A 15,720-nucleotide genomic window follows, 5' to 3' on the forward strand; every position below is an offset into this window, starting at 1 on the left:
TTTCCTTCACCAGTCTCATGAACGCGGTCATGTAGTGTCGGTCCGGGCCGCTTCATCCAACAATACCGCTGAATCAAAGTAAGATGTTGGTGGTAAGCAGTATGACTATTATCGCCCACAACTCTTTATGTTCTACTCGTGCATATATCATCTACGCATAGACTTGGCTTGGATGCCACTGTTGGGGAACACAATATTTCAAATTTTTTCCTACGATCATGCAAGATCTATCTAGGAGATGCATAGCAACAAGAAGGGAGAGTGTGTCCACGTACCCCCGTAGACCGAAAGCGGAAGCGTTTAGTAACGCGGTTGATGTAGTCGAACGTCTTCAAGATCCAACCGATCCAAGTACCAAATGTATGACACCTCCGTGTTCAGCACATGTTCAACACGATGACGTCCCTCGAGCTCTTGATCCAGTTGAGGACGAGGGAGATTTCCATCAGCACGACGGTGTGGCGACGATGATGATGAAGTTACCAACGTAGGGCTTCACCTAAGCACTACAATGATATGACCGAGGTGTTGAACTGTGGAGGGGGCACCACACACGGCTAAGAGATTGTCTGTTGTGCTATTGGGGTGCCCCCTGGCCACATATATAAACGAGGGAGGGAGAGAGGAGGCCGGCCAGGAAGGGCGCGCCAGGGGGGAGTCCTACTTGGACTCCTAGTCCAAGAGTCCAAGTAGGATTCGCCCCCCTTTTCCTTTCTTCCACCGGAGGGAAAGGAAGGAGGGGTCCGCGCCCCCACCCCTTGTCCAATTCGGTTTGGGCAGGGGGAGGCGCGCACCACCTCGTGGCCCTTCTTCCCTCTCTCCACTAAAGCCCACTAAGGCCCATTAACTCCCTCGGGGGGTTCCGGTAACCTCCCGGTGCTCCGGAAAAATGCCTGAACTACTCGGAACCATTCTGATGTCCAAATGCAACCTTCCAATATATGAATCTTTGCCTCTCGACCATTTCGAGACTCCTCATCATGTCTGTGATCTCATGCGGGACTCCGAACAAACTTCGGTCATCAAATCACATAACTCATAATACAAATCGTCATCGAACGTTAAGCGTGCGGACCCTACGGGTTCGAGAACTATGTAGACATGACCGAGACCATCTCCGGTCAATAACCAATAGTGGAACCTGGATGCTCATATTGGCTCCTACATATTCTACGAAGATCTTTATCGGTAAAACCGCATAACAACATACGTCATTCCCTTTTGTCATCGGTATGTTACTTGCCCGAGATTCGATCGTCGGTATCATCATACCTAGTTCAATCTCGTTACCGGCAAGTATCTTTACTTGTTCCGTAATGCATCATCCCATAACTAACTCATTAGTCACATTGCTTGCAAGGCTTATAGTGATGTTCATTATCGAGAAGACCCAGAGATACCTCTCCGATACACGGAGTGACAAATCCTAATCTCGATCTATGCCAACTCCACAAACACCATCAGAGACACCTGTAGAGAATCTTTATAATCATCCAGTTATGTTGTGACGTTTGATATCACACAAGGTGTTCCTCTGGTATTCGGGAGTTGCATAATCTCATAGTCAGAGGAACATGTATAAGTCATGAAGAAAGCAATATCAATAAAACTAAATGATCATTATGCTAAGCTAACGGATGGTCTTGTCCATCACATCATTCTCTAATGATGTGACCCCGTTCATCAAATGACATCACATGTCTATGGTCAGGAAACTTAACCATCTTTGGTTAACGAGCTAGTCAAGTAGAGGCATACTAGGGACACTCTGTTTGTCTATGTATTCACACATGCACTAAGTTTTCAGTTAATACAATTCTAGCATGAATAATAAACATTTATCATGATATAAGGAAATATAAATAACAACTTTATTATTGCCTCTAGGGCATATTTCCTTCACCAAGACCAAATGGTCCTTGGGAGGGGCTGGCAGTACTTCTGCCGCCGTTATAGGATCGTCCTCGACGGCCTCCTTGTCCTGCGGTTCTCTGGCCTTGGCATGAAGGTGCAAATCTTCAAGCAGAATAACTCCATCATGTGTAGGGTCCGCTGTCAGCAGCACAGCTGCATCAACAACATCAGTCTTGCCCTCTAGATCGCCCATTATTCTGAAGTAGTTAGTATGATCTTGTTAGTGTTGATGGTTTGAACTTGTGTTATGAAACCGCCTATATTTTTCCCAGGGATTAACACAATAGGGTTGCGCGATGTCCCTGTTGTCTTAAAAATTATCCCCTACTAATATACATTGTTTATCGGTTGTTTATATGCCGTGTGCTTTAATTAGGTAGTGATGTTTCTATATATGTGATGTTTGTTCTTGTGTTGCATTTGAGTGGTAAGACCACCACATTTGAAAGGGGTGAGCATAACAAATACGTGCACGCAGCCAAACAACTATGGTTTGCATCTGCTCACCCCTGAAGTAAAAATGCGGGCAACCAAACAACAAACCCTAAAAAATCATTGATGAAGAAAAAATTACCACCGGAGCCTACCAGTGAGCCCCAGTTTGCATAGCCCTCCATTTAAAATAATACGTGGTGGTCCTCACCTCCATCTAAAAAGGAAAAAACATTTCAAAAAGAATCCTCACCTCCATCTATTTTTTTCCAAAAGCTTTCTCACTGCGGTCAACTAGCTTACGCCACATGGCATAGCTGATTGGCCTCTTTCTTCCTACACTTAATGCATTTACTATAGTAACACGACTGCTACGTTGGCTAAAATCACCTGCACACTGTTGCAGGGTGGGCCGGGCCGCGTTTGATCGAGCGGTGAGCATTCGGCCACTCGTTTCAACCTGAAATTGCGCGTGCACTTTTAAGATTTTAGGAAAAATTTATCACGCTATATCCAAATATACCCTGTACTTAGCTGCAAATGATCACGAAGCTCGCCAACATGCATTCCGTTTTCCCTGAATTTGCACGCATACCTCCATACGGGCACGGGTGTTGTGCTTCAGCATATCTGTACTGACACGCTGACCCACCTGGACCACGCAAACCTCTCCGAAGACTGCGTACACCCGGTGCATAGGGTCCACAACGAACTTGAAAACCTATAGTCAGAAGGTTATTGCCATGTGGGACGCATCCTGGCCGCCTGATGAGGAGCTGGGTTCAGGAGAATAGACGGCAGATGGGGGCATGGGGCGTCGTCCCCATCTATATCAGGCGCAGACCCCCTGACCCATCTCTAATACAGGCATTTCTCCATAGAAGAGCCAGAGACTACTCCCCTTCTTCTTGCTTTGCTTGCCCCATCTCTACCGCAGGTGTTCCTGCTGCCATTGATCCGATCCGACCTCGGAGGCCGCGTTGATGGCTGAAGGGAGTGCCTATTTTGATTGGGACATGGCAGCCTCGGGGGCCGGGAACCACTTGACGAGCTTCGACCATGGCGGTGTTGCACAACACTTTGTCCATATTGATGCTGGTGCTTCAGCCGGGGTGGTCGTCGTCTCGGGTGCCGGATCAAGGGCTTCTGGTGGCATCAGGGAGATGGATCCCAACAGCTTCCCTGGCTATGGGAGCAGCAACGCCCCTGCGGCAATCACGGTGCCTGCTCGGGCGCCGCTGCGTGCCAGATCCAGCGGCCAGGGGCTGACACGGTTCAAAGGGTCGTGGGCCATGGAGGAAGACACGTATGTGGAAAATCCAACCCTAAATTGCAAACCTTTTTCTTTGTCCTTCATCTGCTGCAGCTTCGTCAGTTTTCTTTGTGATTTTGTTGTAGGCTGCTCAGGGCGAAGGTGCAGGAATTCGGCAAAGGGAGGTGGGCGAAGGTCGCGCTGTACCTCCCCGGCCGGAGCGGGAAGCAATGTCGGGAGAGATGGATCAACCAATTTGACCCCAACATTGAGGTGATCTTGCCAAATTTAAATTTCTTAAATTCCTAGCCCCTACTAGCAGCTTGTTTCTGGGGAATTTTGATGATCTGTGATTGAGTGTGCTTATGGAAAGAAATTATTCATTGCGTTAATCTGATTCATCACCATTCAGATGTGGGTATTAACTTCCAGATAAATAGTTAGTAGTCTTGTATGTCTTTAGTCTAATCAGTAAATGTGGCAATTAATTTCTTCATTTACGCCACTAAATGATCACCCAAGTAATTTTCTGAAGAAAAAGAATTACAGGGAAGCAATTTTCTAAAATTAATAGGGATTGATGTTCTTGCCCACGCATTAGCATTTGAAATGTGTACAAGGATTCTGTGTTCAATCCGTAAATAAATAAAATTACTTGCACTTACAAATGTGGAAATTTACTACTCCATCCGTTCACGAAGATAAGCTGTTTTGGATATTTCAATATGGACTACACAGACTGAAATAAGTTAACAAACACGGTAAAACAAATCTATATACTTACAATTCGGAAAAAGTTAGAACATCTTATATTTATGCATGGAGGGCGTAATTGACACAGTGTCTCATTTTTTAAACTAGATAATTGTTTGTGCATTGCAACAGGAGTATAATTATTCTCGTAGATTAGCACGTCATTGCACGTCTATTATTACATTGGTGTGCTATAATCTTAGCCAGATTTTGTATGCAATTGTCATGATTTACGTGCTAGGTTATTGTTAAGCACTTATTTGGTAAGAATTTATTGACTTACCAAAGAAAATATTATTTATAAGAAAGATCGGAGATGGGAGTCAAAATATCATCTCATTGTTAAGCACTTATTTGGTAAAAAAAATATTGATTTACAAAAAAATATTATTATCTGAGAGAAAAATGAGATAATGGAAGAAGAAAAAAATCAAATAGGAGAACGGAAGGGGGAACCACATATATATAGAGGTTGGACGAAGGAGACACTGAAATGGGAACCTTAGGTTCTTTTTAACTAGTATAGAAGAGATTCTTAGCCACTAAGTGATCACCTAATTAAAAAAGTTTTCTTGATTATTTGCCAAATTATTGCTTCTACCTATTTGTGAGTAGCCACAATTTGATATCCCTAAAGTAAGAGTCAATGTACTAGCCCACAAATTAGCATTTGAGGCGTGGTACTTTCATTAGTTGAATCATATGATTATACGTCCAAAAGTTTGCACCTATTAAATTTGGCCACTATTCGGAAGTGGGTATTAACTCCCGAAAAAATAGTTAGTAGGATTGCATGTCTTTAGTGTACTCAGTAAATGTGGTAATTACTTTCTTCATTTAGGCCACTAATTGACCACCCATATAATTTTGGGAAATTAGTAGGGATCGATTCTTGGCCACTAAGTTATCACCAAATTAAAAAAATATGTTGATTATTAGTCAAATTGTTGCTTCTACCTATTTGTGAGTTGCCACAATTTGATATCCCTAAAGTAAGAGTCGGTGTTCTAGACCACAAATTAGCATTTGAGATGTAGTACTTTCACTAGTTGAATCATATGATTATACGTCCAAAAGTCTGCACCTATAGTTTGGTCACCATTCGGAAGTGGGTATTAACTCCCGAAAAAATAGTTAGTAGTATTGCATGTCTTTAGTCTACACAGTAAATGTGGTAATTACTTTATTCATTTAGGTCACTAATTGACTACGTAAGTAATTTTGGGAAATTAGTAGGGACCAATGTTCATGCCCACACATTAGCATTTGATATGTGTACAAGAATTATGTGTTCAATCCGTAAATAAAGAACCACACTTGCACTTACAAATATCCAAAATTTCTAATTGACATGGTGTGTCCTAATTTTTAAATTCTTCGCCACTAAGTGGTCGCCCAAGTGTTATCAAATTTGGTGCGCAATAGCCAGTGACCGTTCGCTGTCCAGGATGGCATTTGTAAACGGTGCGACTGGCAGTTTTAGTGTTGGGGGATGGCATCTTTGATAACAACAAAAAGCATGTCATTTTGTTTATTTAGTGCATTTTCATCAAAAACCTGCCACCCTCAGATCTTGATCCCGTGTTCTGTGGGTCATTTGCTGGGATTTCGTCCCCAGGAACATTCCCCAAACAGAGATAAGATTACCGATTCTCTTTTGTCGTGGTTATTTGTCAAATTATTGCTGCTACATATTTGAGACTTGTCTCAATTTGGTATTTCCTAAAGTAAGAGCCGTTCCAGCACACAAATTGCATTTTAGATGTGGTACTTTTATTAGTTCAATCATATAGACAAAACAAGTCACATGCTGATAGTCAGATACACATGTTCCAAAAATTTGATGTTGTTTATTTGTGAAATTGTTGCTTTTTGCTTATTATGGTTTTCCTGAATTTGGTGAATATGAGTAGATGTTCCTGTTCTGTGTTATCATTTGAGAGATGTGCGGGCTGCAAAACACTCGAGCTCCCTCAACTCCCTCCAGACTGGACTGACTACGCAAGGCGGACCCTACTTCGGTATGCATGCGCGGCCTGCTTCGCCGATGGAGATGTGCACATCACCAGCCCGTGCACCAAGCCTCCTTACCCACTGCCATGAGCCCTATGATGAGTTATGCATGCCATCAATCCATGCACCGAGCATCCTCCCACGTTCCTCTTTAGGCCCGATGAAGAATCACACACCCATCGTCACGCCTCACTTCCTGACATTCCCAATGCTCTTGGACAACAACCCAATGACGATGGAGATGGATGCTTTGCATGCTAGTTGAGCTCCTGGTAGGGCCCTGCCCTGGCGCACCACTTTTTGTGCCGGTGTTGCCTCCCATTCTCCCTGCTACTAGTTCCGCACCACCCTGGTCACCCACAACAAGGAGGGAGACGCTCACAAAGGTCACAAACTTTGACAAGTCAGCATAGCCCATGCCTGTGTGCCAATAACAGGGTCATTCCCATCGCCCAGCTCCTGCAAAGGCTTCTATGCTAACGAATGGGAGTCATTGGCAAGGTTGAACAGGTCAACGGGGAAGAGGTTGACTGCTTCATGGCTCTGTTCCAGGAGAGGCTGCCAGACATAGCGCCACACTCTGGACGCTTTTCAAACTTGATTACGATTTGGTGACGGTTCGGTTTTTTGGATGTGCTGGTGGGGCATGAGTTCAATATGGTATCTGAGCCAAGAGGTCTCAAGTTGAAGACCCTGCCAACGCAATATTAAACAAGATTCTGTAGCCTACATTGATCCCACGCCTAAGGACTAAAATAGCCTAGATGTGAGGGGAAGTGTTGAAACATATTGCCCGTCTCTCTTCACCAGTTCAGATTTTTGGATGAAATGACTGGAGCATGAATACAATATGGAGGATGCTTTGATGGAACATGGTGGCAAAGGTGGCCATGTGATGCCATCGCTGGCGAGCGAGTATGTCACGAGGACATCCTAATCCCTTCATCCACCTAATGTAGTATTCATGATCCATTACCCATTCACTCCCATGTTTGAGACGATGTATAAGATTTTTCCTCCTCCTCCCATTGATCCTTAGGTGAAAGTAACGAGTGTTAGGATCTCCCTAGTTAAAATTTTTGATCCTCGAGATTTGTCACTTGGTTCCCATGAACTGATCCCTTTGTTCACCAAATGAGTATTTTGGGCTTATTAAACTTATGCATGTCATGGCCAAGCTTATTGATAGAACCCTTTCCATGAGGTTGGCTCTGCACATGAATGATATTGTTTCCATTGCACAAAGTTCTTTCATTAAGAGGAGAAGCACCCACGATAACTTCATTTATGTGCCCAATGTGGCTAGAAGATTTTACACATCAAGACACATATGCTCCTCTTCAAGCTCAACATAAAGAAGGCCTTGGATTCCTTTAGGTGGGGCTATTTTACTGAAATTTTTAGTCACCATGGCTTACAAGGCCACTTTCGGGGATGGATCTCGACTGTCCCCTACTTGACTTTTGCTCAATGGGATTGCCGAGGACCCGACGAAGCATGGTCATGGGCATTTTCAGGGGTCCGAGCTCTCCATTGACCCGTTGCACCATATATTTAGAAAGTATATGACCTAAGGAAAACCTCATCCTTTGGTGGATTCGTGGTTCCCTTTACCTCGACAATGTGGTTGTTTTATGTGCCTCTATCAAGCAAGAAGTCCAATTCCTCTCCACCATGGCTGCCTCTTTTGAGGATACTACCAGCCTTGTTACAAATTGCAGAAAGAGCCCTGTTGCACCTATATGGTGCAATAACAACAACCTTGATGGCACACTCTAGTCCTTCCCGCCATGTTATCCTTCCCCATATGTTACCTTGCACTATCCCTCATGGTCAAAATATTAAGGACGGTCCACTTGCAACACTTTGAAGATTAAGCCGCTGGGAAATTAGCACATTAGAGAAGGAATCAAGTTGATACCGCGGGCCACATGGTCTTGGTCAAGGCGGTGCTCAGGGCTGTGTCCATACACCATCTTACATTGTTTGACCCCCTCGTGGAGGTTTTCAAGAAGATTGATAGCTTGAGGTTTGCCTATCTTTGGGCGAGGACAAACAATGTGACCGGAGGCAAGTGCAAAATTAACTGGGTGCAAGTTTGCAAGCTGGAGGAGTTTGCCGGCTGTAAATTCTTAATATTGAAAGTTTGCCATCGTGCTTTACTTACTATGGTTATGGCTTGACTAGGATGACCCGCAAAGGGTGTGGTGCAGTATGTGGATGTCATTCAACAATGATGAAGTGATCTATTAGTGGCGGCCACTTAGGTATGATTGGTGATGGAACAAAAGCCAAATTTTGGGAGTCATCATGGCTGGAGGGACGGGTGCATAAAGATATCACACCATTTAAAAAAATCCTACAAGAAAGGTGGCATTGTGGACAAGGTTTTAAGAGAATTTTGGACAAAGGGAATATATTAATATCGTGGAGATACCAATTACACCCAACCTCTGCAACGACGCAATGTCGTAAAGACATTATGGATGCACACAACCAAAAGACAAAAAGAAGAAGAAAATTAGATCCCGTATAGTGATCAATTCCTTGTAGCTGCATTACGAAGCACCAGCTCGACAACACCCGAAGTCCAAATTCTCCAAAAGCGATGCCTCCAAGAAGGAAATAGTGCACATGCACCATCATTGTCCGTTCCTAGATCTTAGGTTTTCACCCTGGAGAAGATCCATGCTCTCAAAACAATGCCTTCAACAAGGTCACTGCCAAGAACTACCAATTACGGCCAGGACTTGAGTTTTCATCTAGAAAGCTAAGACTTTGTACTCCGCCTATGCTGCCGCACCCACTTGCCGATGGCGCTGCTACAAGTCACGAATCACCAAGCAAAGTCCTCATCGCCACAAAGACCTGATCTGCCATTACTAGGCCTCAAACCTCAGCCACCATGACGTTCTTCACCACTCTCTTCATCATGGAAATCGAAATACCAACATGTCCCATAATGTAACAGACAACGAAGCTTCGCGTCACGCCCTCCTAAAGCCAAACGTTCTAAAATAGGGGCGCACACGAGCAAATCCCATCCGATCCAGCAACCTACAGGCGTCAAACACCCAGTAGAAAACAAAACACCGGCGAAGCCTTCTGGAACTCGTCAATGGCCAAATCAATGAGGGCTCGCATGAAGCAGAACATCGTCTTGGCACCAGAAGAACCCTAGGAATGCTACCAGAGGGGAACAAATCTGGGCCGGGAACCCCAGATCTGCGACCACCAGCCACCATGGCCGACCCCACGCTGCCGTCACAACCATGATGGAATAGCCATCTGCTGCCTTGCCGGGCGCCCAGGGCACCCATCGTGGCCGTCACCATGATCGTCGTCGCTGCATAAGAGACCCGGGTTGCTGCCACGGCTCCCACGCTTCCTCCACAACACGGCGAGCCACAACGCCCAAATTAGGCCATGGAACCGCCGGTCGTAGTCGCCAAGTCCACCACCCACCTGTTATTGTACCTACCGAGTGTAGAGCATCATAGTAGCGGCCAAGACAAGTAAGTGCAGCATGCAGGAGACGTCTTCGATCTGAGGCTCCATGCAATTTCTGCATTGATCACCACAGACCTCACACACACCACCAGTGCCGCACAAAGTGGAGGATCCCACCATCGGTAGCCTTTGCCCAGTGGCATAAGCCAGTGACGGCGAGATGGAGATGTAGAGGAAGGGGTGCCGGCGGTGGACATTTGTTTCCGCCCATGCCACCTATGGAGGCGACCAAGGTTTTAAGAGATAAGTTTTAGGTTCTATAGGTTGGTAGTCAAGGAGGCCTCACACTAGAGCACATCCAATAATTCTTCATTCAGTAAGACAAACTTGCCAATGCATGTCATCATCCAACTAGACATCCAAGATACAACCATGAGAAAGCTGATCAACGATGGGAATTATACCGCCTCGTGGCTTACAAGGCTCAATTCGTTGGCCTCATCTGATCCAAGTTGCATGCCACGGCTTGAAAGGTTTGGGCATCCTAAAATGTAAGTTCTTGGCTTGGTTTGCCATCTAAAATAAGATTTGAACGACAGAGGGTGCAACGTTGGGAGTGACCAAATTGCGAACAGTGCCCTCTTTGCAACCAAGTGTAAGAATTGGTGGCTCACCTTGTCATCAAGTGTCGGTTCTTGCCTCAAGTTTGGAACAACGTGGTCTCTTATATTGGTATTCATGCTAGTATGATGGTTTGTCATCGTATTGAGATGCTGAAGTCTTGGTGGAAAGAAGTCCTCCTCAATAATTGGCAACCGAGGAAATCTTTACATTCTTTGCTCCTTGTTGGATGGGAGATATCGAAGGAAAGGAGCACGTGTGTCTTTCAAAAGAAAGTGAGGCCGATGGTAGTCATTATTCGCCTCATCCAAGATGAGGCGTCTCTTTGGGATATTGTGGGGGCTAAGCATTTGAGTAATGTAATGCAGGAGAGTAATTTGGTGCCTTTGTGGTTGTTAGTTTACAAACTTCTCTTGTTAATCAATAAAAATGTAAACATTTTTCCTTGTTCGAACAAAAAGAGCATAAAATCTATAAATAAAATTGACACTTGCAATTGTGATATAATCGATATTGCTAACTGGATTTTTTTTGAAAGTTTTGTAAATCTTGGGCACCTCAAATTACACCATATGATTCCGAAAATTGTTGCACATGCAAAATATGTGTAATTTTAATAAGATATCTGCAAAGCAAATAAGACATGCCCTTTTTTTGTATGGGCCGATCCTCTCCAAATAATTATCCACATACTAACTTTTTTTATTTCCATTTTTTCTATCAGGCTCATTCCATCATTTCATCAATTTATATGTGGCATATACCAATTTTGTGAGAGTATCAGGCTTAGTTGGAAATTTTCTAACCGATAGATTCCTGAGATACTTTGAGATTCCTTAGATAATTGGATATTCTGGCTATGTTTTCCGATCTTGGTGAATTTTATCTTGTTTCAGAGTGTTGCATTTTTTTGTTTCAATGCGTAACATAATGGAAGTAATGTTCCATTACAAGTAATGCTACATGTACAAAGGTTTACTTAAAGATTTTACCTACAAACTGAAGTGGAGGATTGTGATTGATAATAGGAGGATGAGGGGGACCACCCCACTTAAAATCAGCGGGGAGAGAGAGAATTAGTTTGGAAGGTTAAGTAAAACTTTATAGGTCTAGCATTATTGGCTCCATTATGTACCAACAAAAACCTTATCTAAACAAGTTCATTTTTATTTGTTGGTACACGAAAAAACATTATGATGCATTTTGAAACAAGATAAATATTTCAATACAATTTTGGTACTCTTGAACAACACGAATTTTGCAAACAAACAAAAAGATAAGATAAATCTCAAAGCAATGACGAATGGTGGATGCATGCACGGCATATCCATGCATGGTATAAAAATGACACTAGGTTGACTTCTAAATAAATAATGCTTCCGTGCACATGAGTGTCGTGTTTCATTAAAAAAGTAAAGGTAGTAGATACTACTTTCAGTGTGTGGTGGTGTGTTCAATTGTATTTCAATGGAATGTTATGCCATAATTAATTAACTTACAAATACTTCCCTTGCAGAGGAAAATCTGGACCGACGCGGAAGACATCAAGCTGATCGAGGCGCATCAGACGTGGGGGAACCGCTGGTCGGTGATCGCCCGGCTACTCTCCGGTCGGCCGGAGAACGCCATCAAGAACCACTGGAATGCCACCAAGCGCAGTCTAAATGCGAAGCGCCAGATCAAGAAGAGGAATAGCAAGAAACCACCTCCCGGCCAGCTCTCCCTTCTTGCGCAGTACATCCGCAGCGTGGAGCCGCACACCAGATCACCCGCGGATACACCTTCGGTGACCCCACCATTGTATCATGACCAAGAGCATGGTGGGCAGATGGGGATGGCCGGTAGAGATACTGCCGTCGTCATCGCCCCTACCGAGCATGCACACCTGACCTACCCCAATCCGGCAATGATTGGTATGTACTACCACCTGAACCCGACAAACATGCACTACTGGGCACCAAATTTGAATGCCGCTGATAGGCAAAATGAGGGGTACTCATATTGCATCCCTCCCAATGCGCACCTGAACAACTGCCTGCCGTACGGCTTGTCACCAACGCAGATGGTTAGTGAGCAAGACATCCAGCAGGCGGCCAATGCGAGCATAAACATGTACACGTTCACTGGACAACGTACCCTCCCGGCAGTGGTAGAGATGCACCGTGAGTCTGCCGCCAACAACCAACTGGGCAATGTGGGTGGTGGAGCTGGAGGCTGGTCCTACTACTACGACATGGACGCGACTGGTTCGAGTGGCCTTGCCGGAGGTAGTGGTAGCGGTAGCGACCCTGATGACATCGACGTGGTGCAGATGGCCTTGAGGGAGTTTGCCATACGGGACTAGTAGGTGGTCACCCTCAATCAACTGGCTAGATTCAAGTGAGACATATATGTCCCCAGAGGATTTCATGTCTAAGGAGAACAATGTGATTGTAAGTGTGTTGTGCTTATGTACTTTGTTTGATTTGAGAACTTCATAAAGGTAATTTAAGTGGTCCATCTGGGGAGGTATGTTACTTTGTTCACATTTGCTAATCCTCGGGAAATTGTTTCAGTATATTTTGGTAGAGAAGAGGTAGAAAAACGAGGGAATGTCAAATGTGAGACTACCAGCGGCGACGTCTCTAATGTGCTTGAGACATAAACGATGCTGCTGGCCTCGGCATCTCCATGGAGGACTAACAGAGGGTTGATAGGTTCAGACTGAGAGGTGTGTGGTTGTCGACGGAATATATGGCATGGTGGATGGGAATTAGAGGGAAGTCATGAGCGGTGGCAAATCAGACAAGAAAGGGTAGTGAGGCAACATGCGAAAGCGTTGTTAGTTAGGTTGGAGGCGGCGGTGCTGCTGACGATACGAATGGTTCAGTTGGAAGAGGAAACCACTAGTGGAGGAAGAAGTGTGGCCAGCAAATCAACTAAAACAAAAAAGAAATGTTAATTAGACGATCCTTACTTTGTTGTACTAGTTGAGACACACTTGAAGTTCACATGATAGAGTTGAATACGTGCAGTTGAAAAAAATAGTTGTGTCCCAAACATTGCAATTTATATAGTAGCTCGAATAGACGACACAGTTTAAAAAGTGCAATTGAAACACGCGATGCAGTTGAAACATTGTTGTTGAACAAGCGATATATGTAGTTGAAACACATGCTAAAGTTGTTAAAATGCTATTGAATCAACTACATAAAGTGTATACTAGTTTCTTACCAACTAAACATTTACAAGTTAGCATCTTGCTTGTGCATATACTTACGATCTGCATCTTTTAGAAATTTGGTGAAGCCATATCATTATTATTTTTCACTTTTTTTGCACAGAGCGGCATCTTGTTGACAATATCATTTATCTTCTCCACTGTTTCCCTACCACTTCATTTTTTTCTAGTTCCACTCGCTCAAGGGATCAATATGCATTGATGGATTTTGATGTTATCTTCATATTCTGCAAACTCGAGTGGTCAATAGAGCGATGCATCATAGCATCTGCTCTCTCTTTCATGCAAGGAGCTACTCCATTCCTATTATATCTCTCCGCAATATAGCTTTGTATTTGTGGCACTTCCCATGCCTCTGATTTTTTTTCTTACTAAAAGTGCCTCGATTCTCTTATGCTTACATAATCACTATACCGCAGTTCACCATGAGGCCTATGTAGCATCATAAATCAAGTGATAAACAATGTCAATGTTGGATTTGATGTGTGCCAAGCGACAATGGTGATTGCACTTTGCAAGACTCCGCTCATAACGGTATCACTACAAAAAAACACTTCCGTGATGATACGTGTTTTCCATAGTAGGTCACGTTTTCTATCATGCATGTACATCCATGGCGATTTTATGACAGAATCAAGATAGTCATAGCTGTGCTGTTGTAGAAGTTTTCCATGACAATACTCAAATTATCATCACGGAAGTGTCCACTTCCATGACGATAAATGGGGCGTCATGGAAGTATTTTCGTCAAGGGTAACCGACACGTGGCATCCACCGTAATGGGTCGCCGTTAAGAAATCGGGTCCAGTTTTGGATCCGATAACCCATTAACAACAATGACCAATGGCGATTTTTCACGTGTAAAATTCTCATTGGCCGAAAGAACCATGTGTCAACTCCGCATTGTGACAAATGTTATCCAGCGAATGGACGGGACGCACCTATGATACGTCGACATGTGGCTCGACCCAACAGTGGCCCATGCAGGTCAAAAGGCAGGTCCGTTTGACTTGATCAAAAGGAAGCGGCCCGACCCACGGAAAGCGTGTTAATAGCATGTTTGCATATAGCCCATTTATAGCCCGTTAACTCATGGTCCATTATGGCCTATCCGAATTAGGCCCAGTAACGTCATCTGGGCCGTCCAATATGATTTCAGCCTGTTGTAACTTTCGGCCCATGTATGGGCCATGACGTCTTTCAGCCCATATGAGGCCCTTTGTAACTCTGGGTCCATTAACGACTCGTGGTGAAACTGGCCCATAATGAACAGTGTATCGCTTTATACCCATTAACGGCCCATTATTCCATTGGGCCATTTCCAACCCGTGTTATCTTTCAGCCTTTTAAGGGCCCATTTATTCTTCGGCTCATTTCCAGAATTCGATTACTTACAGTCCATTACAAGCCTGTTCTGCTTGTGGGCCAAATTGAACCCGTGGTTACAGTTGACTCGTTTGTGGCCTATTAACCCGTTAGGCTGTTTTCATAGCGCTATCAAATACGGCCCATTAACGACCCGGTATACCTGTCGATAGAATTGAGCCCATTATACATATCGTCTTATTAATGACCCGTTATGGCCAGACCATAAACAGACGATTTCCAATCTAGCCCGTTTACGGCCCATATTGCGGTCCGTTATTGGTCCATGAATAGTACGACCCATGTTTGGCCAATTGATCATACGACCCGTAGAAGGCCCATTGATTCTATGGCCCATAGAAGGCCCATGGATCCTACGGCCCGAAGGAGGACCGTGGATCCTATAGCCCGTAGGAGGCCCGTGGTCACTATATATAGTAGGTAGCAGGACCATGGTTACAAGGGTCTGTATGTTGCCCATGGTTATTGTGGCCTACTTTTAAAGAATATTTTATTGTGGCCACTAGCAAACCGCAGAAAACGAACTGCAGTGACCACAACCAAATAAATAAACAAGACAACAAGGAAAGAAATAAGCAAGCAAATACGCTAGGCTATAACGACTATTACACATATTACATCCACTAGGCACCAAAGTTCGCCACCAGTGCAAATATAGGGAATAAAGTAGCTTATTACA

At 44.2% G+C, this 15,720-nt stretch overlaps 2 pseudogenes; both read left to right on the forward strand.

The window, feature by feature from the left end:
• Positions 1 to 3,147: 3,147 nt before the first annotated feature.
• Positions 3,148 to 3,907, forward strand: LOC125532756 (annotated as a pseudogene).
• Positions 3,908 to 10,265: 6,358 nt separating this feature from the next.
• LOC125515420 lies at positions 10,266 to 12,913 on the forward strand (annotated as a pseudogene).
• Positions 12,914 to 15,720: the final 2,807 nt, after the last annotated feature.

This window comes from Triticum urartu, chromosome 1 (genome assembly GCF_003073215.2).
Source record: "Triticum urartu cultivar G1812 chromosome 1, Tu2.1, whole genome shotgun sequence".
Taxonomy (NCBI): Eukaryota; Viridiplantae; Streptophyta; class Magnoliopsida; order Poales; family Poaceae; genus Triticum; species Triticum urartu.